Source organism: Mustelus asterias, unplaced genomic scaffold, assembly GCF_964213995.1.
Source record: "Mustelus asterias unplaced genomic scaffold, sMusAst1.hap1.1 HAP1_SCAFFOLD_382, whole genome shotgun sequence".
Taxonomy (NCBI): Eukaryota; Metazoa; Chordata; class Chondrichthyes; order Carcharhiniformes; family Triakidae; genus Mustelus; species Mustelus asterias.
The window spans coordinates 323,571-347,880 of NW_027590338.1; the positions used below are offsets into that span (position 1 = coordinate 323,571).

The window sequence follows — 24,310 nt, forward strand, 5'->3', positions numbered from 1 at the left end:
GGTTATCGCTTTCGTCTAACACGTGAAAGTTTCCCGGTGCGGAATCGGGCAGAAACGTTCATTAAACTTTCTCATGAAAGATGGGGGAAATCTGTATGATTTCAGTTCGTTACTAAACATTATCCGAACCAAGACATTACAGCCAAATCATCCCTGCACTGAACTCGACCTCAAATGATTTCTGTCAAATAAGAAATGCTGAATTTTTTGACGCACCGACTTGAAAAAGAAAGATACTATTTTGACGACGTGCACATATTGGTATCTCGTTTAGTGTACAACATAATTAAATGGGATTATAAATGCAGATTAATATAGTTAATCACCCCCTGAAACTTGTCTAATTGCAGTGTGTGTTCAAAAAGACAGACACAAGTGACACTGTAATTGAACTAGAGGAAATTGCGCACATTTCCTACGAGAATGTTTTTTAAAAATCGTTCTTTATAACAATAGGAAAAACAACCCGAACAGATGAGAAAATCGAGGCTCAGTGTGGATCAACTGGACTTTCCGGTAGATGGACGGAATTTATGCGCCTGATTGTTTCACACCCATAATAAAAAAAGCTCAAGTATAACTAACAGATAACGCTTCAATCGCTTCCATTTAAAAATAGTTGACTTTGTTTAAATGCTGACGATGGTCGATGTCAAATAAGCACCATGGGATCTGTATTACCCGGTGACTCGATTCCTTTTGTTGGTCAGTTATGTTTGCAATTCAGTGATATTCATTTTCAGAGATATTCAATTCATAATGAGGACATATGTGTTAAATATGTCCTCACTATGTGTTATTAGAAAGAAACATAGAAAAACTACAGCACAAACAGGCCCTTCGGCCCCACAAGTTCTGCCGAACGCATCCATACCTTCTAGGAACATATCTCTACCTTCTAATACCTTATTGATATCAAATATTGAATAACGAAACAAATACTGAGTACAATAGATTGAGATTATTCGAAGGAAGATGAGAATGATGCATTAATGAATGGGCAGAAATCATTGCTCCCTTAGATATTTGACAGACGACCGCTTTTACATTTTGAAGATCAAGATAAGTTGAGAAATCAGTTCGAAATTAACGGTTTTCCTCTTGAATTAAGTGACGTGGGCTCTCAGTCTAAACATTGGAACCTACAGCAACATAGCGCAGTTGAACATTGCAGACAGGCAGATTAGCTGTAACATGTCGCCAGCCATCTGTTTCTGTGGTGTAGTGGTCATCACGTTCACCTCACGTGCAAAACGTCCCCGGTTCGAAACTGGGCAGGAACACTGTTGGATCTTTCTGAAAGCTTGTGCTACCAAATAAGCTAGTTGGATTTTAACCTGGTGCTGTGAGACGTCTTTCTATGCCTAACCCAATCCAACACCGGCATCTCCACATCGTGGACCCTTGAGGGTGTGCAAAGTCTGCATGATTTAAGTCAATTGCGCAACCTTATGCGAATCTCGATGTTACATTAACTCAAATGTTTTTAGGAAATTCAAAAATGCTGTATTTTAGGACATAATGGCAGGAAATAAATCTTTGTATTGTTTGTACACATATTCGCAACTCGTTCTGTCCACAACATAATATAATAGGTTTAGAGATGTATTGATATTAAATGTTGAATAATGGCAAATATTGGATATACCTGCCTGAGGTTATTCGAAGGAAGATAAAAATGAAGCATGAATGATTGAGCAGAAATCATTGCTACCTCAGACATTTTCCGGACGAACGCTTTTTACTTTTGAAGTACAAGGTAAGTTGAGGTATCGGGTTGAGAGTAATGGATGTGTTCTTTTTTAAGTGACATGGGTACTCAGTCGAACGATGAGAACCTGCAGCAACACAGTGGAGTTGAACATTGTTGTCAGGCCAATTGGCGTCGCTATGCTATTACTTGTTTCTGCAGTGCAGTGGTTATCACGTTCGCCGAACACGCGAAAGGTCCCTGGGCCGAAAGCGGGCGTAAGCATTCATTAAGCTTTCTCATGTAAGGTGAGGGAAGTCTGCATGATTTCAGTTTGCTGCTGAACATTATCCGAATCTCGATGTTACCGTCATATTATTTTTGCTCTGACCTCGGCCTCAAAAGCCTCCTGTAAAATCAGAAATGCTGAATCAAAAGAACCAGGAGGATGTAATGTGATTGGATGAGATTTATTTTCTTCGCCCATTTTCATATCGGCAAATAGTCACTTTCTGCAGAACGGTACCATGATGTTTTATAAGTGCAGTAAGAAGTTTAACAACACCAGGTTAAAGTTTTATAAGTGACCAGAGAGCGCCCTCCAGTGGCCAATGCAACAGCATTGGAAACAGACGCAGAACCAAGAGCCCAGATATATACACCCCGAGATATATCCAGTATACTTACAACACTGGACAAGAGGAAACATTCGCTCCACATCCACATTGTTAATACCCGTAGGGTTTTGAATGTTTCAGTCAAGTTGCCGGTTACTCTTCGAAACTCTCGCGGACACAGACCTACGATCACCATACTTTTATCATAAGATAACCCGCTCACAGCTGGTAATAGTTTAGTAAAACTCCTCCGAACCTTTTCCACCGTATTAACATCTTTCTCAAGATAAGAACACAATATTAGAGATATGCCCAATGCCCTCGCCAAAGCCCAATTTTACGATCTATATGTGTGTCGTCAGCAGATTTAGCATCCATGTCTTCATTCCCTTCATCAGTGCAGAACTCATCCCACTTAATTGTTTTTGACAAATTCAGCCAGAATGCATTTGTTCAGGTCAAATCGTGCTGAATTAACGTGCTTGAGTTTTATGCTGAGTAACAGAGATGGTTTTTGAGAGTATTTCTCTTAATGGGCGTCCAAAGGTCATGTGATACGGTGCTGCACCACAGCTTTGTGAATAAATATGGAGCTCAGAGAATAAAATGAACAGGAACAACAGGGATGGGAAATTGGCTGAGTGCCAGGAAACAACTCGTAGCTGTTTTTCGGACTGGAACAAAGCTTGTAGTGAAGGTGCCAGGAGTAGGTTATATGACCGTTGATCTTCCTGGCATAGTAATGGCCGAGAGCTTGGTATGGAGGTCAGACTTTCAAAATCTGTGTATAATGCAAAACATGGAAACATTGCCAACCATCAGAAGACCGAGCAGAACTTCAGAACGAAAAAAAAACTAATTGGTGGAATTGTCGTGCAATTGGGAGATTTAATTTATTGCACGTAAATTTCATGATTAGTTTTGTTAAGCAGAATGTGAAGAGACAAGGGGAAATGATGAAAACGCTACGAAATTGGCGGTAAAACGCCGAGGGACCTGCGTGAATATGTGTATAAATCATTCTTGGTGGAAGACAGGTTGAGACACCGGAAAATAAAATAGTTAACAGTCTTTGTCCTTTGGGGAAAAGAATACCAAAGCAAGGAAGTTGTGCTAAGTTTGTAGAAAGCACTGGAAAATAGTCAACTGAAAAAATGCGTCCAATTCTGGGCAACAAACGTAAAGAGAAATGTAAAGCTAGATGCAGGGGAAAAATACGAGATAAGTTCCAGAGATCAGAAACTTCAGTTACGAAAATATATTGGTGACGTTTGGACTGATTTCCTTGACAGGAAGTTGCTGGTGTGATTCTATTGAGGCCTTCAAAATCCTGAGGGGTTTTGACAGAGTAGACAGAGAGGATCTGTTCAATGTTAGAAGGATCTTGTATCAGAGGGCGCGGGTTGAAGTTAATTGGCGAAAGAAGCATGGAGACATAAAGAAAAACATTTTCGGACAGTGAGTGATTCAGATCTGGAATGTGCTGCTTGAGAATGTGGTGCAGGCAGCGCCAATTAATGGTTTCAAGATCATTCAAGATTGGATTATTGTCTGAAAATGAACAAAATTCGAGACTGTGGGGTAGAGAGTGCCATTGGATGAATTGCTCGTTTAGAGGACCAATACATACATGACGCTTCAAAATGGCCTTCTTCTCTGCTGTAAGTACTCCATCAATATGGAAGGGGGGGGGGGCGGGTACAGTGACATTGCGGTAACGTCACTGGGAGAGTAATTCTGAGGGGAGGCAATTTTCTCAAGGTATATATTCAAATCCAATTACAGCAGAAAGTGGGGTTTGAAAATGCAATTACAATTTTGAATTTAAAGCTAGTTTCCGTAATTGTGGCCATGAAAAGAAATATATCAGATTCTCTAATGTCCTGCAGAAAAGGAAACCATCCATGATTTCCCAGGTTGGACGACAGGTGACTCCAGGCCCACACGTATTTGGCGCTTACCTATCTTCTGTGACGGTCTAGCAAACCAATAAATGCAGAGTATTAGCGATTGCCAGCATATGCTGACCTTGCCAGCTGGGTATACAACACATGAAAGAATAAGAAACGGCAAAGGTGGTCCAGCAGATCGCAGTGAAACCGTGAGTTTTGGCACAACGGGAAGCAGAGATCGCCTCAGTTATTGCTGCAATAAACTCAGTTTTTTTCCATCCTAAATTAAACCCAGTTTATAAACAAAGAACAAAGAACAATACAGCACAGGAACAGGCCCTTCGGCCCTCCAAGCCCACGCCGCTCCCTGGTCCAAACTAGACCATTCTTTTGTATCCCTCCATTCCCACTCCGTTCATGTGGCTATCTAGATAAGTCTAAAACGTTCCCAGTGTGTCCGCCTCCGCCACCTTGCCCGGCAGCGCATTCCAGGCCCCCACCACCCTCTGTGTAAAATACGTCCTTCTGATGTCCGTGTTAAACACCCCCTCCCCCCACCTTGAACCTATGACCCCTCGTGAACGTCACCACAGACCTGGGAAAAAGCTTCCTACCATTCACCCTATCTATGCCTTTCATAATTTTATACACCTCTATTAGGTCACCCCTCATCCTCCGTCTTTCCAGTGAGAGGTGGCAGATGGAATTTAATCCGGATAAATGCGAAGTGATGCATTTTGGAAGAAATAATGTAGGGAGGAGTTATGCAATAAACGGCAGAGTCATCAGGAGTATAGAAACACAGAGGGACCTAGGTGTGCAAGTCCACGAATCCTTGAAGGTGGCAACACAGGTGGAGAAGGTGGTGAAGAAGGCATATGGTATGCTTGCCTTTATAGGACGGGGTATAGAGTATAAAAGCTGGAGTCTGATGATGCAGCTGTATAGAACGCTGGTTAGGCCGCATTTGGAGTACTGCGTCCAGTTCTGGTCGCCGCACTACCAGAAGGATGTAGAGGCATTGGAGAGAGTGCAGAGAAGGTTTACCAGGATGTTGCCTGGTATGGAGGGTCTTAGCTATGAGGAGAGATTGGGTAGACTGGGGTTGTTCTCCTTGGAAAGACGGAGAATGAAGGGAGATCTAATAGAGGTATACAAGATTATGAAGGGTATAGATAGGGTGAACAGTGGGAAGCTTTTTCCCAGGTCGGAGGTGACGATCACGAGGGGTCACGGGCTCAAGCTGAGAGGGGCGAAGTATAACTCAGACATCAGAGGGACGTTTTTTACACAGAGGGTGGTGGGGGCCTGGAATGCGCTGCCAAGTAGGGTGGTGGAGGCAGGCACGCTGACATCGTTTAAGACTTACCTGGATAGTCACATGAGCAGGCTGGGAATGGAGGGATACAAACGATTGGTCTAGTTGGACCAAGGAGCGGCACAGGCTTGGAGGGCCGAAGGGCCTGTTTCCTGTGCTGTACTGTTCTTTGTTCTTTGTTTGTAGAACAACCCCAGTTTACCAAATCTCTCCTCATAACTAAGCCCCTCCATACCAGGCAGCATCCTGGTAAACCTCCTCTGCACTCTCTCCAAAGCCTCCACGTCCTTCTGGTAGTGTGGCGACCAGAACTGGGTGCAGTATTCCAAATGCGGCCGAACCAACGTTCTGTACAACCGCATCATCAGACCCCAACTTTTATACTCTATGCCCCGTCTTATAAAGGCAAGCATGCCATATGCCTTCTTCACTACCTTCTCCACCTGTGCCGTCACCTTCAAGGATCTGTGGACTTGCACAGCTAGGTCCCTCTGCGTATCTACACCCTTTATGGTTCTGCCATTTATCGCATAGCTCCCCCCTACGTGAGTTCTACTAAAATGCATCACTTCGCATTGATATGACACAAAATCATATTTCTGATTATATGACAATGATTCTCAGTTGATTCTGTACTCAGCAAAATCCCAGTTGTTTCTATATTCGCCAAGCCTCATTTGATACTACAGCGCACATTCTGGCAGTTATGGCAGCATAGAATTAATTCTCGGCTCATGTCATGATACTCCATATCTCTGTTGTTACTTCACTAGTCCCTCTCTCTCCTGATACTGCTCCAGAACATGTTACTGTTTGCATTACACGAGGCTCTGTATCAGTTAATACATTGCTGGAATCTGCCACCTATAAAGAAACATCGACAACACCTCAATCACCGCTGCACCAGTACACCGCCCTGTTTATACCGAATAATATCCTGTCTCTCATCATTGTTCTATTTCATGATTCGTTTATTGCTGCAATTGCCCCTCTCAAAGCTTATCAAGCCTTGGTTTGATATTACTGCATCGGCTTTGTCTCAGTTTATAAGAACATAAGAAATAGGAGCAGGAGTAGGCCATCTAGCCCCTCGAGCCTGCCCCGCCATTCAATAAGATCATGGCTGATCTGACGTGGATCAGTACCACTTACCCGCCTGATCCCCATAACCCTTAATTCCCTTACCGATCAGGAATCCATCCATCCGCGCTTTAAACATATTCAGCGAGGTAGCCTCCACCACCTCAGTGGGCAGAGAATTCCAGAGATTCACCACCCTCTGGGAGAAGAAGTTCCTCCTCAACTCTGTCTTAAACCGACCCCCCTTTATTTTCAGGCTGTGTCCTCTAGTTTTAACTTCCTTACTAAGTGGAAAGAATCTCTCCGCCTCCACCCTATCCAGCCCCCGCATTATCTTATAAGTCTCCATAAGATCCCCCCTCATCCTTCTAAACTCCAACGAGTACAAACCCAATCTCCTCAGCCTCTCCTCATAATCCAAACCCCTCATCTCCGGTATCAACCTGGTGAACCTTCTCTGCACTCCCTCCAATGCCAATATATCCTTCCTCCTATAAGGGGACCAATACTGCACACAGTATTCCAGCTGCGGCCTCACCAATGCCCTGTACAGGTGCATCAAGACATCCCTGCTTTTATATTCTATCCCCCTCGCAATATAGGCCAACATCCCATTTGCCTTCTTGATCACCTGTTGTACCTGCAGACTGGGCTTTTGCGTCTCATGCACAAGGACCCCCAGGTCCCTTTGCACGGTAGCATGTTTTAATTTGTTTCCATTGAGATAGTAATCCCATTTGTTATTATTTCCTCCAAAGTGTATAACCTCGCATTTCTCAACGTTATACTCCATTTGCCATATCCTCGCCCACTCACTCAGCCTGTCCAAATCTCTCTGCAGATCTTCTCCGTCCTCCACACGATTCACTTTTCCACTTATCTTTGTGTCGTCTGCAAACTTCGTTACCCTACACTCCGTCCCCTCCTCCAGATCATCTATATAAATGGTAAACAGCTGCGGCCCGAGTACCGATCCCTGCGGCACGCCACTAGTTACCTTCCTCCAACCGGAAAAACACCCATTTATTCCGACTCTTTGCTTCCTGTCGGATAGCCAGTCCCCAATCCACTTTAACACACTACCCCCAACTCCGTGTGCCCTATGTTATACAATGCCCAGAATTCGTCAAAATTGCACTAGGCCCGGTGACAGTTTTATTGCACTAGATGCTCTCTCCTATATTACTGTGCCAAACAATACCGCTGTTCATTTTACATGTTATCCTTTCTCAATTATTGCTTTACTCTGCATTGCCTCACTTTTTATTCCACTCGGCCACACGAGATCGTGTCCTTATATTCTGATAGTGCCGATGTGAGTTTGCATTACGCTAGAATCTGTCTCAGTTTAAATTACAGTGCACATTGTCTCTGCTTATATTAGAATAGACCTTGTCTTTGTTAAAACTGCGGATTGCATGTCTCTGTTTACATGAGAAAACACCACGCTGGTTAGTAATACGCTGTACCCGCTTTCAGTAATGACTGAACTGGGCGCCTGCTGTATTCATATTAGTGCAGGTGCTGTATGAATAATTGGTGCACTCGAGCCCTGTCTCTGTATTACTGCACAAAACCTGTCCCTCGTTTATATTACAACAGATTGTATTCGATGGATTGGCCATGCAAAATTGCCCGTTATTTTTCGTAGGGTATGCGGATTAGCCATGGTAAATGTGCGGGGCGAACGGGGATAGGGCAGAGGGAAGGGCCTGGGTAAGATGCAGAATCGGTGGGCCAGATGGCCTTTTTCTGAACTGTAGGTATTCTGTTGATCTATGTCTAAGGAATATCATCTTAGGTCCTTGCTTAGACATTTGAGTGCTTATTTATTTTAAATATTGTATTTTTTAATAACCGCCTTTGGAGAAATGATTCCTTTTAGCAATTTCCCTTCAGATTTCCCAGTGATAACCTTCACTCCATCTCTGCCTTCCATAGTGTATGAGAACACCAAACAGTTCTTGTATTTCAACTGAAGAACATTTAATATGTAACTATTTATTGACAACCATTCTGTTGTGTGTTCTCGTATACAAAATGACTTCAGTCTGACTATTTTGTTCCCAGCATTGACTTTTCTGCCTTTAGAGATCTGTTGGAAAATGGATAAATCACATCTCGAATGACGAGATTACTGGAAATTGGTCTTCTTAGCATCTCACTGAAATTCCTGATATAAGACTCAATTGTGCGCTGATTTGTGAAAATGATGGTGAAAATGACCCTGGACATATAGCCGACAGGAAATGATTACACCTGTAATTCTCAGACTTCTTATTCCTATCGATGCAAAGGACTAAAACATCTGCTGCTGTCCAGAGAAGTTTCAATATTTCTGTTCAACCGATAACTTCACCAGTTCGATGGTAACCATCCTAAATATTTTCGACTGTCTGTAGGTTGTACAATCTAGGTAATAAGGTGAATTATGTTCAGGTGTATCATGAGAGTGACCAGACCTTGTGTGATATAAACAGAAATACGATCTGGTGAACATGGACCGCAGCGGTTCAAGGTGGAAGATCATCACCACTTTGTCAAGGGCAATTAGAGAAGGGCAACAGATACCAGTGATGCCCACATCCCATCAATGATTAAAAATTATACACTAACAACAGACACATAATCTAATCTAATATAGACAGATATGCTAGTGCAATGATAACATAAACTGGCTGGGAGAGTCATGTGAACCAATGTATGCGGTATATAGAATAAGAGAGACAGGACATGATATAAGATTTAAATAAACATTTTTTGTGCGTGTGATCATTTTGGAAAAAGTAAATTGTCCAATAATAACCGGTAGGCATCAAATAAAACAAAACCAGATTCAGGTTCTAATTCACAACTGATTGGGTAACGGTTTCAAAAAAATAACGATAGAGAATTAGAACATTATAATTTGAATGGCCGGTTAGTGTATCACTAACAGAGACAGCTGGGCCCGGAGTCAGGTTGGGACCTGATATAAGGAAGCAATCATTTCTAGGGCCTAAGCGCAGGTTTCTTTTTGATGACGAGTGATGCAGGGATTTGTGTGGTAAGCATGGATTGGAAACACAATGACAACCTCGGGAGTGACTGACTCCATCTGACTAAGAGCTGGTATTCCCAAGAGGGGATAATCATGGCGGACTCCATGAATTTCTGTTATCTGAGGTAACAATGGTGAATCTGTCAGAGGAACAGAAAATAATCTGTTCCTTCTCATTCTTACAAACTGTTCCACATTTATGGACAGAATTAGGACATGTGATGACTGAAAATACGAAATATGAAAACCTCATCGGAGGAAAAAGAACAGTGCAATAAATGGTAATGGCAAATGTGTTTTTCATAAACAAGTTCGATCCAATGCTAATTTGTTCAAAGTGATGGCTTGTAGATAGAATTGCATTTCGGAATGGTTCCAGGCAATTATTCACACACACACACACACACACACAAGTGCTGTCAAAAGATAAGATTAGCACAAGATGACAGCTGTAAAAACATTGCATTTTATTCAGTCTCAATGAAGGACAGGGAGAGACACAAAAAGCATACTTGGACAATGATTAAAATGAACCATTAAAATGGTCCCATTCTCGAAAATCCTTCAAATTTTAACCCCATGAAGGATATATCTAATTTATTTTCCAAAGTTACTGTGAAATCTGATTCGATCACCCTTTCAAGCTGTTCATTCCAGTTCATAACAACTCTTGTGTAAAAGTAAACAATTATATTTCTGTCTCCCTGCTCAATAAAATAAATTTGTGCCCATTGGTTGCTGACCGTCCTCCCAGTTGAAAGATTCTCTCTTTAATTAACCCACTCACAACTTCATGATTATGAACATTAATGAAAGTGTTCAAAAGACTGGCAAGGAGATAGAGAGAGAGACGCCGGGAGAATTAGGAGAAAGGAAAACGGGGTGCTGACAGATAAAAGCTGAGGAACAAAAAATAAATAGCAGATGGAGAGAAAATGATCAAACAATGAAAGATAACAACTATCATTTCCTTCCTTCACGGAACCCGGGAGAGCTCAGTGACTGATCCATTGACCATCCAGTTATGTCCCCGAATGGAAACTCTGAACAGATCACAACAGACTCATTTGTACATTTCCCCACAATGTGATCTGTCTGACTCTGCCTGATTCTATGGACAGATATAGGCCGCACTGACAGATGTTCTCACTAGATTGTGGTCCCTGGATTTATTTTCTGCTCAGAAGTGAGATGTGCGGTTTGGAACCGGCAGCAAGAAACAGGAAGTTGTGTTACCTGAGAATGAAACAACCAGGGCCAGTTTGATGTTATCACCGTGAACAGTCTTCCTGTCTGTGAGGGTGAACTCACTCAGAAAGCATCAAGAACAACCACACAGATTGCTGCCGGTCTGAACATTGCATTTACCTCCATTCCCATTTTAGTGAATCAAGAAAATGATCATATTTGGGGTTTAAATAGATTAATTGAAGTGAAGATGGACCGAAGATTATCACTGAGTGAAAAGAGGGAAAATTAAAGCAACATTGTTTCCCCCAGAGGTGTTCTAAAATAGAAACTTTAAGTGTTTTAGGTGTTGTGTGAGGGAAATCGAGGAGAGAGATTAAGTGAGTGAACTGGTCTGTTTCCGGCACTGAATTTTCCTCTGATGAGTTTGTTATGCTTTATCCTTTCAGTCACAAGGTGCCTTAAGCAAAAGAAATGAACATTTTTTTTCAACTAGTAGCCAGGTGCGGCTCCTAGGTACCTGTGTAAGTGAATTAATGGAGACTGACAGAGTGAAGAGGAATTATCTGATTTAGGTACAATCTGAGACAGAGAAGGATAGGAGAGAAGTTCAGTGAGTCATTTGAAAGATGCATTGCCTTAGCAGCGGAATGGCCAGCTGTGCATCACATTAAAAAGCGTCCAGGGCAGTTCATTAACTTTAGATATTGACTGAGGCATAGAATGTGCAAGTAAATACTTAATAAATTACCATAACATGCTTAAACGCAATTGCAATTATTTACACAACGGTTAGCACTGGTACCTCACAGAGTTTCGGACACAGGTTCCATTTCGGCCTTGGGTAACTGTTTGTGTGCAGTTTGCACATTCACCCCATGTGTACGTGGGTTTCCTCCAGGTTTACCGCTTTCCTCCTACAGTTCAAAGATGTAAAGGTTAGTTGGAGTGGCCATGCTGAATTGTCCCTTAGTGTCCATTTGTATTGCAACATGGCATATGTTTATTCTGTTCCTGAATCTCCTTTGAACAAGAGGATGTTATAAGACTCGACCCAAGTTTTCAACAAAATATTGCACACAGTACGAGAGCAATTAGATATTATACGCAACACCTAATCGTTATTAACAAGACGAACCCCTTTCATCCACACAATTATATTGCATTTTTAAGTTAATATCCATCTATTCTTCTCTTTCTTTCTTTCCATCTTTCTTTCTTTCATTCCATCTATCAGACACATTTTATAGAAAAGCAATTACTGAAATAGTGTCTACTTTATTATTATGAGAACCCAATGGAATGCAAAGTGACGCACGGATGCGTTCAGTAGTGCATGACATGGAGCCGAGCACAATAATATTTGAGATGGAACCAAATGTAACGTAAGTGGACTCTTGACTAAGCAACAACAGCTCAGAAATGCTGATTTGTAGCATTTACCATGGCATGTCTTCAGGTATTAATAAATGAAGCGGCATATAATGTAATGTAAACTGATACAACTTGCAACAATGATTCAAATGAGTCAAATGCAGAATATAAAGAGGCATGGCCTAGTGCATTACTGTGCAAGACTGCACCAATGTGTTATTGCAGTGAACATTGTCAAGTAGAGTAATAACTGAGACAGGGTTAATTGTAGCCCTTATAGAAGCAAGGTCCACTGCATTAATAAATTAAGCTTCAGATTGCGTTATATATACAGATACAGTGCTGAAAGTAAAATAAAAGGAGACATGGTCTAGTACAGTCAGAACTGAGACAACTCCTGTGCAAGAAAAAGTATTACATGGTTAAATGCAGTGATAACTGAAGGAAGTACAGCGTGATAAATCTGAACTCAATGTTTAGTGAAATATACGCATATGCATGGTCCTACTCTGGAAAGAAATTTTAAAAATGGTCAACCATAGCTTCCACGGAATCATAGCCTAATTCAATAGTAACGATACATGATAATGTTATGAATCCGAGAGGAGGGACTGCGGTGTTGAGGAAGGAGAGAGAGAGAAAGAATTGGACAAGTACACTAATACCACTCCACTTATGATGATTGATCTGCTGAGTGTTTCTGGCATTTCTTTTTTTAGATCCCATGCATCCGCAGTATCTTGTTTCTCATGGCTACTTAGCGATATTAGCACAAAATAAACCTACTCTTCCAAACAAGAATGACTGGTATCGGACATGCACGCCCATATGTATCGTGATTGATAATATCTCGACAGGCAACATATTCATAGTCGCATGTTGGATTAACAGAGACAGGCTGTGGTGTGATGCAAAGAGACAAATCCTGTGTAATATAAAAAGAGATGGGATCCGATGTAATATAATCAGATCCGTGGTCTACTCCAATACTAATTGAGAGGACTTAATGTAGCATAAATAGAGAGATGGCTCGTGTAACATAACAAGAGAAACGACTGGATGCAGTATAGAGACAGGGCCTACTGTCGTATAATTAAATATTGGGGCTGATACAGCATAAATAGAAGTATGGACTGATGCAATGTAATCAGAGGTATGGTTCAGTTAATTGATAACTAATAAAGCAGTGTCTTATGTATACTGGCCCGCTTGCCAGTGGATAACAATTTCTTCTTAATCAGTAAAACATTCCCGTTCATAGTTTTGAACTTCTGTCCTAAATCTCCCATAAATTGTTCAGTTCGAAGGGAAACAAACGCAGCGTTCAGCTGTTCTGATAGTGCAGCTCATGCATGATGAACGTCAAGCTCCACACCACCTTCTGCCTCGCATGTTTCCCGATGTCATTTTAGGAATTGATGGAACTTTTACACGGATTCCCATTAAGCATTGCCATCGTGTCAGAATAAGATTCAAGGCTAGGTGAAGACTTGCTTCTGACAATTAAATGCATCAGTGTAATGTTGGACACAGATCTCAGAATTTAGACGCACTCTGCTAAATGTCATAATGGCAAAACTCAAACTGTGATCAGTTAACAGTTTTTCTCAGTGGAATCAATATCAGTTTCGAGTCAAATGGTAATGTCTTCAATTCCCACAACAGATGCTTGAGCTGACGATCCAACCTGTGACCAAGTGCTGAATGTTTAGTTATTCCATTATTAGATATGATGATATTTCAGCCTAAGGAGCAGTATAGCAACATCATTATCAAGCTAGTTTTCCAGAAGCTTGAAGTAATGCTCCGGGGACAGGAGTTCAAATTCTCCATATGTCTGCGTGGGTTCTGGTGCTCCGGTTTCCTCCCACGGTCCAATGGTGTGCGAGTTAGGTTGATTCGCCAAGCTAAATTGCCCCTTAGTGCCCCAGCATGTGTAGGTTAATTATGTGGGGTTGCGGGGATTGGGCCTGGGTGGGATTGTTGTCGATGCACGCTCGATGGGCCGAATGGCCTCCTTCTGCACTGTAGGGTTTCTACGAACAAAACGCAAGTTCTTTCCAAATGTTAACATTATAAAATGCAAAATTTGACATGTTGAAAGCTCTGAGATTAATGTGTGATTACAGTCACTCTTCTGCCTGATGTTTTAACTTGTCAAATTTGAGTAGATTAAACCTCAATCACATTGACATTCAGTGGAATACCAGCCTGTTCAAATATATTTTATTTATTGTGTCATCAGAACTTTCAGAATAAATTATTGATTAGAAGGTTTTTTTTACTTGAATGAAATAGCATTTGGTCCAATGGGTATTCACGAAGCTTCTATTCATTTTGAACCAACTGTCAATATACTTAAAATAAACTGCTATTTTGAGTTCAAACTAATCAATAAGTGACTGTTTATCTGTTTTTTTCTGCCATGAACACTTCATTGCAAGCAGTAAGGTGTTTATACAAATAAACACATAGATAGAAATCCCAGATTAGATTTATTGATTGACAAAAATCAACAAGTATTTCTCCACCAACACAACACAGAAATAGAGGCAAACGTGCAAATAAATTAATCGATTCCAGTCGTGATTGTTTTTGGGCAATTTTTTCTTCATCAGTTATATGCGCAAAAAGAGCCAACATCATATCTATGTTCAAAATTAGAAAAGATTCCCTCTAATCTCGAAATACAGTGACACGGCAAATATATATGTGGCGATTTCCTGTGCTTTATCTCTCTGTGTCATTCTCCTGTCTGATTCTGTGTCGTGTCTTGTCCACGATGGATCATTGTCTTTACTCAACAACATCATGTCACACTCCAACTATGTATTCTCTCAGCCCTGTTCATAGGCTTCTAACAAAACGGATCTAATTCAATTAATTGGAATATATAGAGGGAGCTTTACTCCCAAATGTATCTTGACTATTCCCTGTATCTAACCCGTCCTGTCCCTGCTAACCAATTGTTTGAATGGACAGTGTAGAGAAAGTTTTGCTGATTCTAAACAGTCTACAGTTTCTGGGAATGATTGATTGGGACCGCGTAGATGGAGTTCCACTTTGTATTTACTCCGAGCTACACCTGCCTTGGGAGTGTTTAATGTTGCAATGTGGAGGGAGTTTTTCATTCGGTACCTAACCCCATGATACACCTGCCCTTGGAATGTTTGCTGGGATGCTAGGCCCTCTTCCTATATTGCACTCGTCTGTGACCCTGTCTCTGCTTAGGTTAAATTAACTAATCTCGGTGTCGGTTTTTATTAAAGAAAATTCTGTCTCTGTTCATATTACACTGGACGTGCTCTGCGTTTATGCTGCACGTCACCATGTCTCTGCTTATGTTAGTTCGACAGTAACTCTGCTTTTATTGGTGATGACCGGCCTCTGTACTAAACCAGATGCAGTATCAGTTCTGCAATTGACTCTGTCCATGGTCATTTTATATTTGGCACGGACTGTTATTACTGCACTCGACAATGCCCAATCATGTGAAAATTGGCTGGGGGAACACAATTCTCTGCATCCTCCTACAGATACATCTCTGTAGAATGGAGACTAGTCTTGGGCATTGGAAAAGACGAAGTGATACCTGAAATATAATTCTGTTAACTGCATTGAAAATGGATATCAAACCCTGCGCAGCATAGTCTGTCGATCCAATACTTTCCGTTTCAGGATCCTGCTAAATACAGATGTTTTTAGCCCAGCATTGTTATGTATGATATTACCTCTCCATCTCACAGAACCGTAGAGTAATGCGGCCATAATTCAAACAGGGGCATAATCCAGTGCATTAATAACAGTGGCCTGGTCTCGTGAAATATAGACAGATTCAGGAACAAATATCATATAAACAGGGAATGGGTGCAGTGCAATATTAACTAAGTTCTGGTCAAGCGGAGTATTAACAGAGACAGGATCCATTTTAATATAAGCAGAGGCCTGATCCAGTAAAACAGAAACGAGGTCGTGCTGAGTGCCTGTGGGAACTTAAAGGCGAAATACTTGCCTTACCTGAGACACCCATATCACATGAAAGAAACATTAAAAAATATGAATGACGTCGAATAGTACAAGAAAAACTGAGACAGTGTCGAGTGCAATTTTAACTGGATGCAGTAACTTGTGCAATATAAACTGAGACACAGCCTAATGTCTTCGTGTCAATTATTGGTAATGACCTGGACCGATATTAACTGAGACAGAGCATAGTGCATTAGAAGCAATTACTGATACAGGATGGACTGATATTAACTGAGACAGCGCCAAATGCATTTGTAGTAATTACTGATGCAGGACCTGGACTGATATCAACTGAGACAGAATTTAATGTGTTATTAGCAATTAGATACGAAATGTAGACTGATATAAATTGAGACAGAGTCAAGTGCATTGGTAGTAATTACTAATATGAGAACTAGACTGGTACACACTGAAATATGGACAGTACACAAATTAGAGGGATCACATGATGCAATAATAACAGAGACAGGTCAGAGTGTTAAATAAATAAATACATGGATTGGTGCAGCATTAACTAAACAGGATCGAGTTTATTTGATCTAATGAACCATTAGAGCAATGACTATGACTGAAACTCACGTAACGCAAGAAGGGTGTTGTTCCAGCTTAGTTTCCACCGAAAATGCAGTCAGAATTGAGACACAACCTCTTGCCAGATATAAAACTTTAAAGCTTTTCGGGCGGCACGGTAGTACAGTGGTTAGCACTGCTGCTTCACAGCTCCTGGGACCTGGGTTCGATTCCCCGCTCAGGTCACTTTTTGTGCGGAGTTTGCACATTCTCCCCGTGTCTGCGTGGGTTTCCTCCAGGTGCTCTGGTTTCCTCCCACAGTCCAAAGATGTGCGGGTTAGGTTGATTGGCCAAGCTAAATTGCCCCTTAGTGTCACAGGATGCGTAGATTAGATGGATTAGTGGGTGGATTAGCAGGTAAATATGTGGGGATATGTGGATAGGGCCTGGATGGGATTGTTGTCGGTACAGACTCGATGGGCCGAATGGCCTCCTTCTGTACTGTAGGGGTTCTATGGTTCTAATTTATTGGTGTCACATTAACACTGCAATAAAGTTACTGTGAAAATCTCCTGGTCGCCACCCTCCAGTGCCTGCTCAGGTACACTGAGGAAGAATTTAACATGGCCAAAGTGCAGCTAACCAGCATGTCTTTCGGACTGTGGGAGGAAGTCCACGCAGGGAGAAGGTGCAGACTCCACACAGTCACTCAGCCAAGCTGGGAATTGAACCCACGTCCCTGGCGCTGTGAGGCAGCAGTGCTAACCATTGTGCCACAGTGCCACCCATATTAACTGAGACTGAGTTCAGCAATAGTCATAACTCAGAAAGTTTCGTGTAAACAGGGCCTTGGCACTTTTATGAACAACTGTTAATGAGCCGACTAGAGAAATAACAGAGACAGAACACGCTGTAATGTGATTGAGACATGGCCTACTGCAATAAACGGAGGTTGGGGCTAGTAGAATATAAGCAGAGATATGACATGTTCAAAATTATTTAAATAAATCTTGGTGTCACTGGTAAAGTAGCATTTGTTGCCACTTCTTTTTTTACGTTTGAGAATGTTGCGGTGAGCTCTATTCTTGAACCATTGCATTCCATATGAAGTAAATATACTCACAGTGCAGTTAAGAAGGGAGTTACAAGATTTTCATCCATGGACATTGAAATATAGTGACATAGTTCCCAGTCAAGTGTGGGTTTTATGGGGACTTGCAGGGTAATTATGTTCTCGTGCATCTGATGCCCTTGTCCTTTTAAGTATCAGAGTTAATGTGTTTCGAAGGTGCAATTGAAAGAGTATGTTGCTGCTATACCAGTTGTATATCTTTCACACTGCCAGAGTTGTCCATCTGTGATGCAGAGAGTGAATGTTTAAAGTGGTGGGTGGGCGTTCATTGAGCCGGCTGCTTTTTACTTGGTGGTGTTGAACTTTTTGTGTGTTGCTTCAGGGTTTTACGTCAGGAAAGTGGAGAATATTAATTCACAATACTGACTGTTGCCCTGTATGTTATGGACAGGGTTTGGGAAGTCAGGAGGTGAGTTACTCAACGCAGAATTCCCAGTCTCTGACCTGCTCTTGTAACAATATTATTTACATGGTTGTCCCAGTTCACTTTGTCATCAATGGTAATTCCCAGAATGATGATAGTGGGGGATTCAGCTGTAGTCATTCCATTTAATGACAAGCAGAGATGTTTGGAATCTCTCTTACTTAAAAAGGTCATTCATTGCCTACCACTTGGGCGGCGTGAATGTCATTTGCCACTTCACAACCAAAGCCTGAATGTTTTCTAATTCTTGCTGCTTATGGGCACGGACTGCTTCAGTATCTGAGGAGTTGTAAATGTGCTGAACATTGTGCAATCATCAGTGAACGTCCCACTTCTGAGCTTGCCTTGAAGGGTGAAGATTAGGCCGAGAACTCTATCCTGAGGAGTTCCTTCAGCAATGCCCTGTGACTGAGATGATTGGTTTTTAACAACCACAGCTAACTTACTCTGAATTGGGTGTGACTGAAGCCAGTGGAATGTTTTTCCACAGATCTCCATTGGCTGCGGCTTTGCTCTGGCTTCTTGATGCCACGATTGGTCAAGTGCTGCGTTGATGTCGAGGGCAGGCATTCTCACCTCACATCAGTAAATCAGCTATTTCCACGATATTTGGACTAAGATTAAATCAATTCTAGAACTGAGTACTCCCAGTGGGATCCAAACAGAGCATCATTGAGCAAATAATTTTTCGTAGCAGTTGTAGCTGTATTGTTATTATTATATTATTATTAATATTTGGATGATCCTTCATACTTCCCATTACGTTGATCGCGTGAGGATGCATTGGGCGGTAATTGGTCGGGTTGGATTTGTCCTGCCTTTTGGAACAGGGCATGTCTGCCAAATTTCCACAATGTTATGTATGTGATCGTGATGTATATACTTGAATAGATTGGCTGGGGCGCAGCAAGCTCCAGAGCACAAATCATTATTATTATACCTGAAATATTGTCAGGACCCATAAACTTTGCAGTGTCCAACGCCTTCAGCACAGGGTTAGGCCACAGATCAATCATGTTCAGATTGCATGGTGGAATGGGCTCCAGGGGCCGAATGGTCCACTCCTGTTCTTATGCTCCATGATATCATGTTGAATGATTTGACCTCCTGGGAGACTGGCATCTGTGATGCTCGCGGCATCAGGAGGAGACCGAGACGATACATCCTCTCGGCCCTTCTGGCTGAAGATGGTAGCAATTGTTTCAGTCTTGTTTCTTTTCCCTTTTGCTGGGACCCCCCATCATTAAGAATTGGGGTTTTATTTGAGGCTCCTGCTGCGGTTATTTTTTCAAATGTCAACCACCATTCAGGACTGCATGTGGCAGAACTGCAAAGTTAGTCCCTACCTGTAACAATACGGATCAGAGTGATTGCGTGATGTATACATTGACATGCACTGGTGCAATCTGAGTTTAAACAGGGTGCCATATAATATAATATATTATAATCATAGACAGGGTCCATTACGTATATATATATATATATATATTGGCATAGGGTCCAGTGTAACATTTATTGAGGCAGTGCCTGCTTCATGTAATATAAACCATCAAGATTTCAATTCCATCTTTTACAGTTACTGTAAAAATATCGCTGTCAGGTATGATCTATGATATTAATGCATAAAGAATTCACACCCATAAATATAATACCACATCCCCTTCTGCGGAAGTTGCCCAAACTTAAGGTGCAATGAACTATAGATGTACGTTGCTGAATAATGCAGGTTAAGCGGTGTGCCGCAGGAATCTGTCTTGGGGCCTCAATTATTTACAATATTCATAACGGCTAAAATAATGGCACAAAAAGTCAAATATCCAAATGATAGATTAAGCTTTTTTTAGAAGGCACAAGTTAAATTTAGTGGATGCTCAGAGAGATTTGGGTGTTCGGGTGCATAGCTTCTTAAAATGCCACGAACTGATACAGAAAGTAGTCAAGCACGCCAACGGAATTCTGGCCTGCGTATCTAAAGGACTGGAGGATAGGGATTCAGATGTTATGCTGCAATTGTGCAAAATGCTGGTTAGAGCCCACCTAGAGTACTGTGCGCAGGTATGGGCATCGCACCTTTGGAAAGATGTTGGCCCTGGAGGGAGTTCAACGCAGGTTCACAAGAATTATACGTGGTCTTCAGGGGTTAAGTTGCGAGGAGAAATTAGACAAATTGGAACTTTTTCTCTCGAATTCAGAATGTTGAGGGGTGCTCTGAAAGAAATCTACAAAATATTTCCGTGGTAGGACAGGGCGGATAAGGATAAGAATTTCCCACCAGTTGAAGGCCCTGGAATAAAGGGCCAATTTCTTTTAAAAAACGGACCAAGCCGTTCAGGAGAGTTGATCAAAAGCATTTCGACACGCAGAGTGGAGGAGGTTTGGAACCTTCTTCCTCAAAGGCCAGTGGGTGCTGGTTCAATTGTTAGATTTATGTCTGAGATTGACTTTTGTATTGAACAGGGGTATCGAGGGATATGGGCCAAGGGCAGGTACATGGATTTGGCCACAGATCAGCTATGATCTTACTGAATGGTGGGGCGCGTTCGAGAAGCTGAATGGCCTTCTTCTGCTTTTTTATTCATTTTTGGGACATGGGCGTCGCTGGCTGGTCAGCATTTTCCCATCCCTTGTTGCCCATGATAAGGTGGTGGTGAGTTGCCTTCTTGAATCGCTACAGTCCATGTTCTGTGGGTAGACCCACAATGCCATTACGGAGGAAATTCAAGGATTGTGACTCAGCGCTTGTGAAGGAAAGGCGATATATTTCCAAGTCAGGATGGTGACTGGCTTGGAGGAGAACTTCTGTTCCTATGTTCCTATGTTGCCAGGTCAGCATCAGAGCAAAATGGCTCAATCCATGGTCATGCATTTTTGTTCATTTTGGTTCGAAGGATCAATGCTGACCAGGGCGCTATTCGAGACCATGGGACTTTTAACGTCCAGCTCAGCTAACGTGGCGTTGGGGAAAGTTTATTTGTTCATCATTTCATCTGAAAGATAGTTGGGGGTAATTGTTTCTTAAGCCTCCCAGGAAGCCAAGATGGAGTTTTAAATTGAAGGAAAAATGTATGGGTGTGTGCGTGTGTGTGTCGCGTTGTCTGAAAAACGTCATATTGTTTATAAATCAATTTCACAATGATAACTGATATCCTTTCATTTAAAATAAAAATTAGGAACACAGTAAAAACATCAAATTCGGAATGGGTTCTTTTTCATATGTCACCTTTGTTGATGACTGAGGAGGACATTTTTGAGACGTAGATTCTGTTGGAAGTGCTTCCCATGAAGCCACCAATTGTGGTTGTATGTTGTCGTTTTCTGTGTCATGAATGAGACTGAGGAGTTTTGATGGAGAGCGAATTTTTCCCAAATATTGTAGTCCCTGCTCTGCTACAGGTGTTGAATGTCTTGATGAGATTGACGAAGGTAAAGATAAGTACATAGGGCATATGAAGCAGATATTTTTCAGAGTCAATCTTCCATTACAAACACAACACTGTGTTTCAGGGTAATCCGGGTCTTCAAGCAGATGAATGATTTCAAGTGTGACACTGACAATGGCCTTTCCCGTGATGCAATAATGGATATATATCTGTAGTTGTTGCAGTGTCCTCTGACGGCTTTGTTTTTAGATAGTGTTTTGCTTTTGAATCATGCATGTCCTGTGGAGCGCATCCTATCTTCCAGCAGAGAAAGAGCAGATCATAAATGTTCATAAAGTTGATATTTATTTTCACCAATTGCCATCCATTCACAAAGTTGCACAATTTTGTTCACCAGTTATCATCCATTCATAAACATTAATAGTTTTAAGTTTTAAGTTAAGGGATGTGGGCGTTGCTGGCTAGGTCAGCATTTGTTGCCTATTCCTAATTGCCCTTAGTAAGCTGGTAGTGAGGTGCAGAATTTGTGGTGTGTCTACTCACACAGTGCTGTTGCAGATTCACGAAAGTACGGCAAGATACGTACATATGGCATATGGAGCAGATGTTTTCTAGAGTTCCAATATAGTCCAATACAAACACAGCACTGTGCTTCAGGGTAACCCCGGTCTTCAAGCAGATGAATGCTTTAAAGTGTGACACAGGCCAAGGCCTTTTCCATGATGCTATGATGGATATATATCTGTAGTTGTTGCAATGTCCTCTGTCGGCTTTGCTTTCAGATAGTGTGATGTTTTTAAATTACGCATCTCCTGCAGAACAGATCCTACCTTCCAGCAGAGAAAGAGAAGGTCATAAATGTTCATAAAATTGTTATTTATTTTCATCAATTGGCATCCATTCACAAAGTTGCATAATTTTGTTCACCAGTTATCATCCATTCATAAACATGAATAAATTTAAATTCTAATTTAAGGGATGTGGGCTTTGCTGGGTAGGTCAGCATTTTTGCCTATCCCTAATTGTCCTTCGTAAGCTGGTGGTGAGCTACCTTCTTGAATTTCTGCGCAACCTGTGGTGTAGGTACTCACACAGTGCTGTTACAGAGGAGGTTCTAGGATTTCAATCCAGCGACAATGAAAGAAGGGAGCTTTTTTCCAAATCAGATTTGTGAATGGCTTGGAGGGGAATTTATAGGTGATACTCCCAGGTAATTGTTATCCCTGTCCTTCCAGATGGTAACTGATGTGTGATTGGAAGGTACAGCCAAAGGATTCTTGGTGAGTTCCTGTAGTGAAATTTGTAGATGGCACATAATGCTGCTCTTGTTTGTCGGTGGTGGAGGGAGAGAGCATTTGCAAATGCTATGCCAGTCAGGCCGTCTGCGTTTTCCTGAATGCTTTAAAACTTCTTGAATGCTGTTTTAGCTGCAGTCATTCAAGCAAGTGCAGAGAACTCTATTATACTCCTGAGTTGTGGTTTGTAGGTGGTGGACAGGTTTGGGGAGTCAGGAGGTGGGTCACCCACAGCAAGCTGACCTGATATTCGAGCCGGAGCATTTATATACCTAGTTAATTCAGCGATTAGCCAATGGTAACACCGACGATGTTTATAGTGGGTGATTCAGTATCGTAATATCATTGAGTGACAAGGAGCAATGGGTAGATTCTCTCTTTTTGGAGATGGTCATTGTCTGGTGCGAATATTACTAATAATCTGCAAATCACAAAAATAAATAAATATTTCACAAATTATTTTCAGCATTTTATTTGATACAAAATTAATTGCAGTTTATTAAATATAATTCATTGAGATTCAAATTTATTCCGTTCACTTTGGCCTTTCGTCACCAAATAATCAAATCTGTCCCAGAATTCAGCGGGAAATGGAATTAAATCAGACCGAGGATAAGGAGCAGCTACACAGCAGCCTCTGCGTTTTATTGACCAGTAATCACTTCATCATCACACAAAAACTCTTGAGATATGTCTGGAGTGTGTGACCATTTTTAGAATGACAGTATAACTGAAAGTATCTGTATTTAATGTGAAGTTATAGAAGCTTAAAATCTAGATTGATTATTACATCGTTTTGGAAAGTAATTTAAAACTTTTGGGTGTCCAGTGAGTTTCACAATATTTTACTTGCCACATGATTTATTTTTTAGCCGATTATCTTCACTAATTTGGTTGATGATCTGTTGAGTGATTTTGTTGCTCTAGAAAGGCCACATGTTCCAAATATTACAATCCGCCCTCATCAACCTGATCATGTTCCCCCATTCCATTTTCAGGGGGAAAATATCACCATCAGCAGGGGGAAAATATCAGATTACTCTCACTGAGCTTCAGTTCATTTGTTCCCGATATCTCGGGGATGGAATTCACCCAGAAAATCTAGAAGGACTAAAGGTTACAGACTGACACAATTGTAATAAAGGACCAGCTTTGATTTTTGAAGTAGTAAAACACAAGTATGCAAATATCGAATAGCAAATTTCAGGACCAACTATCGTCGCATTCACCAATCCATTCACTGATTCCTCAATCAAAACATTCAGGCATCCAACTATCGTTCATCCCTGCATCAACACAAGCAATTGTTTTTTGGTGTGTGTAGATGGTGGCGCAATATTAATG

The 24,310-nt window shown here is 41.5% G+C and overlaps 1 pseudogene; it reads right to left on the bottom strand.

The window, feature by feature from the left end:
* The window catches only part of LOC144486536 (Ig heavy chain C region-like), a 36,672-nt pseudogene extending 17,811 nt beyond the window's left edge, over window positions 1–18,861 (bottom strand).
* Between the last annotated feature and the right edge of the window lie 5,449 nt (window positions 18,862–24,310).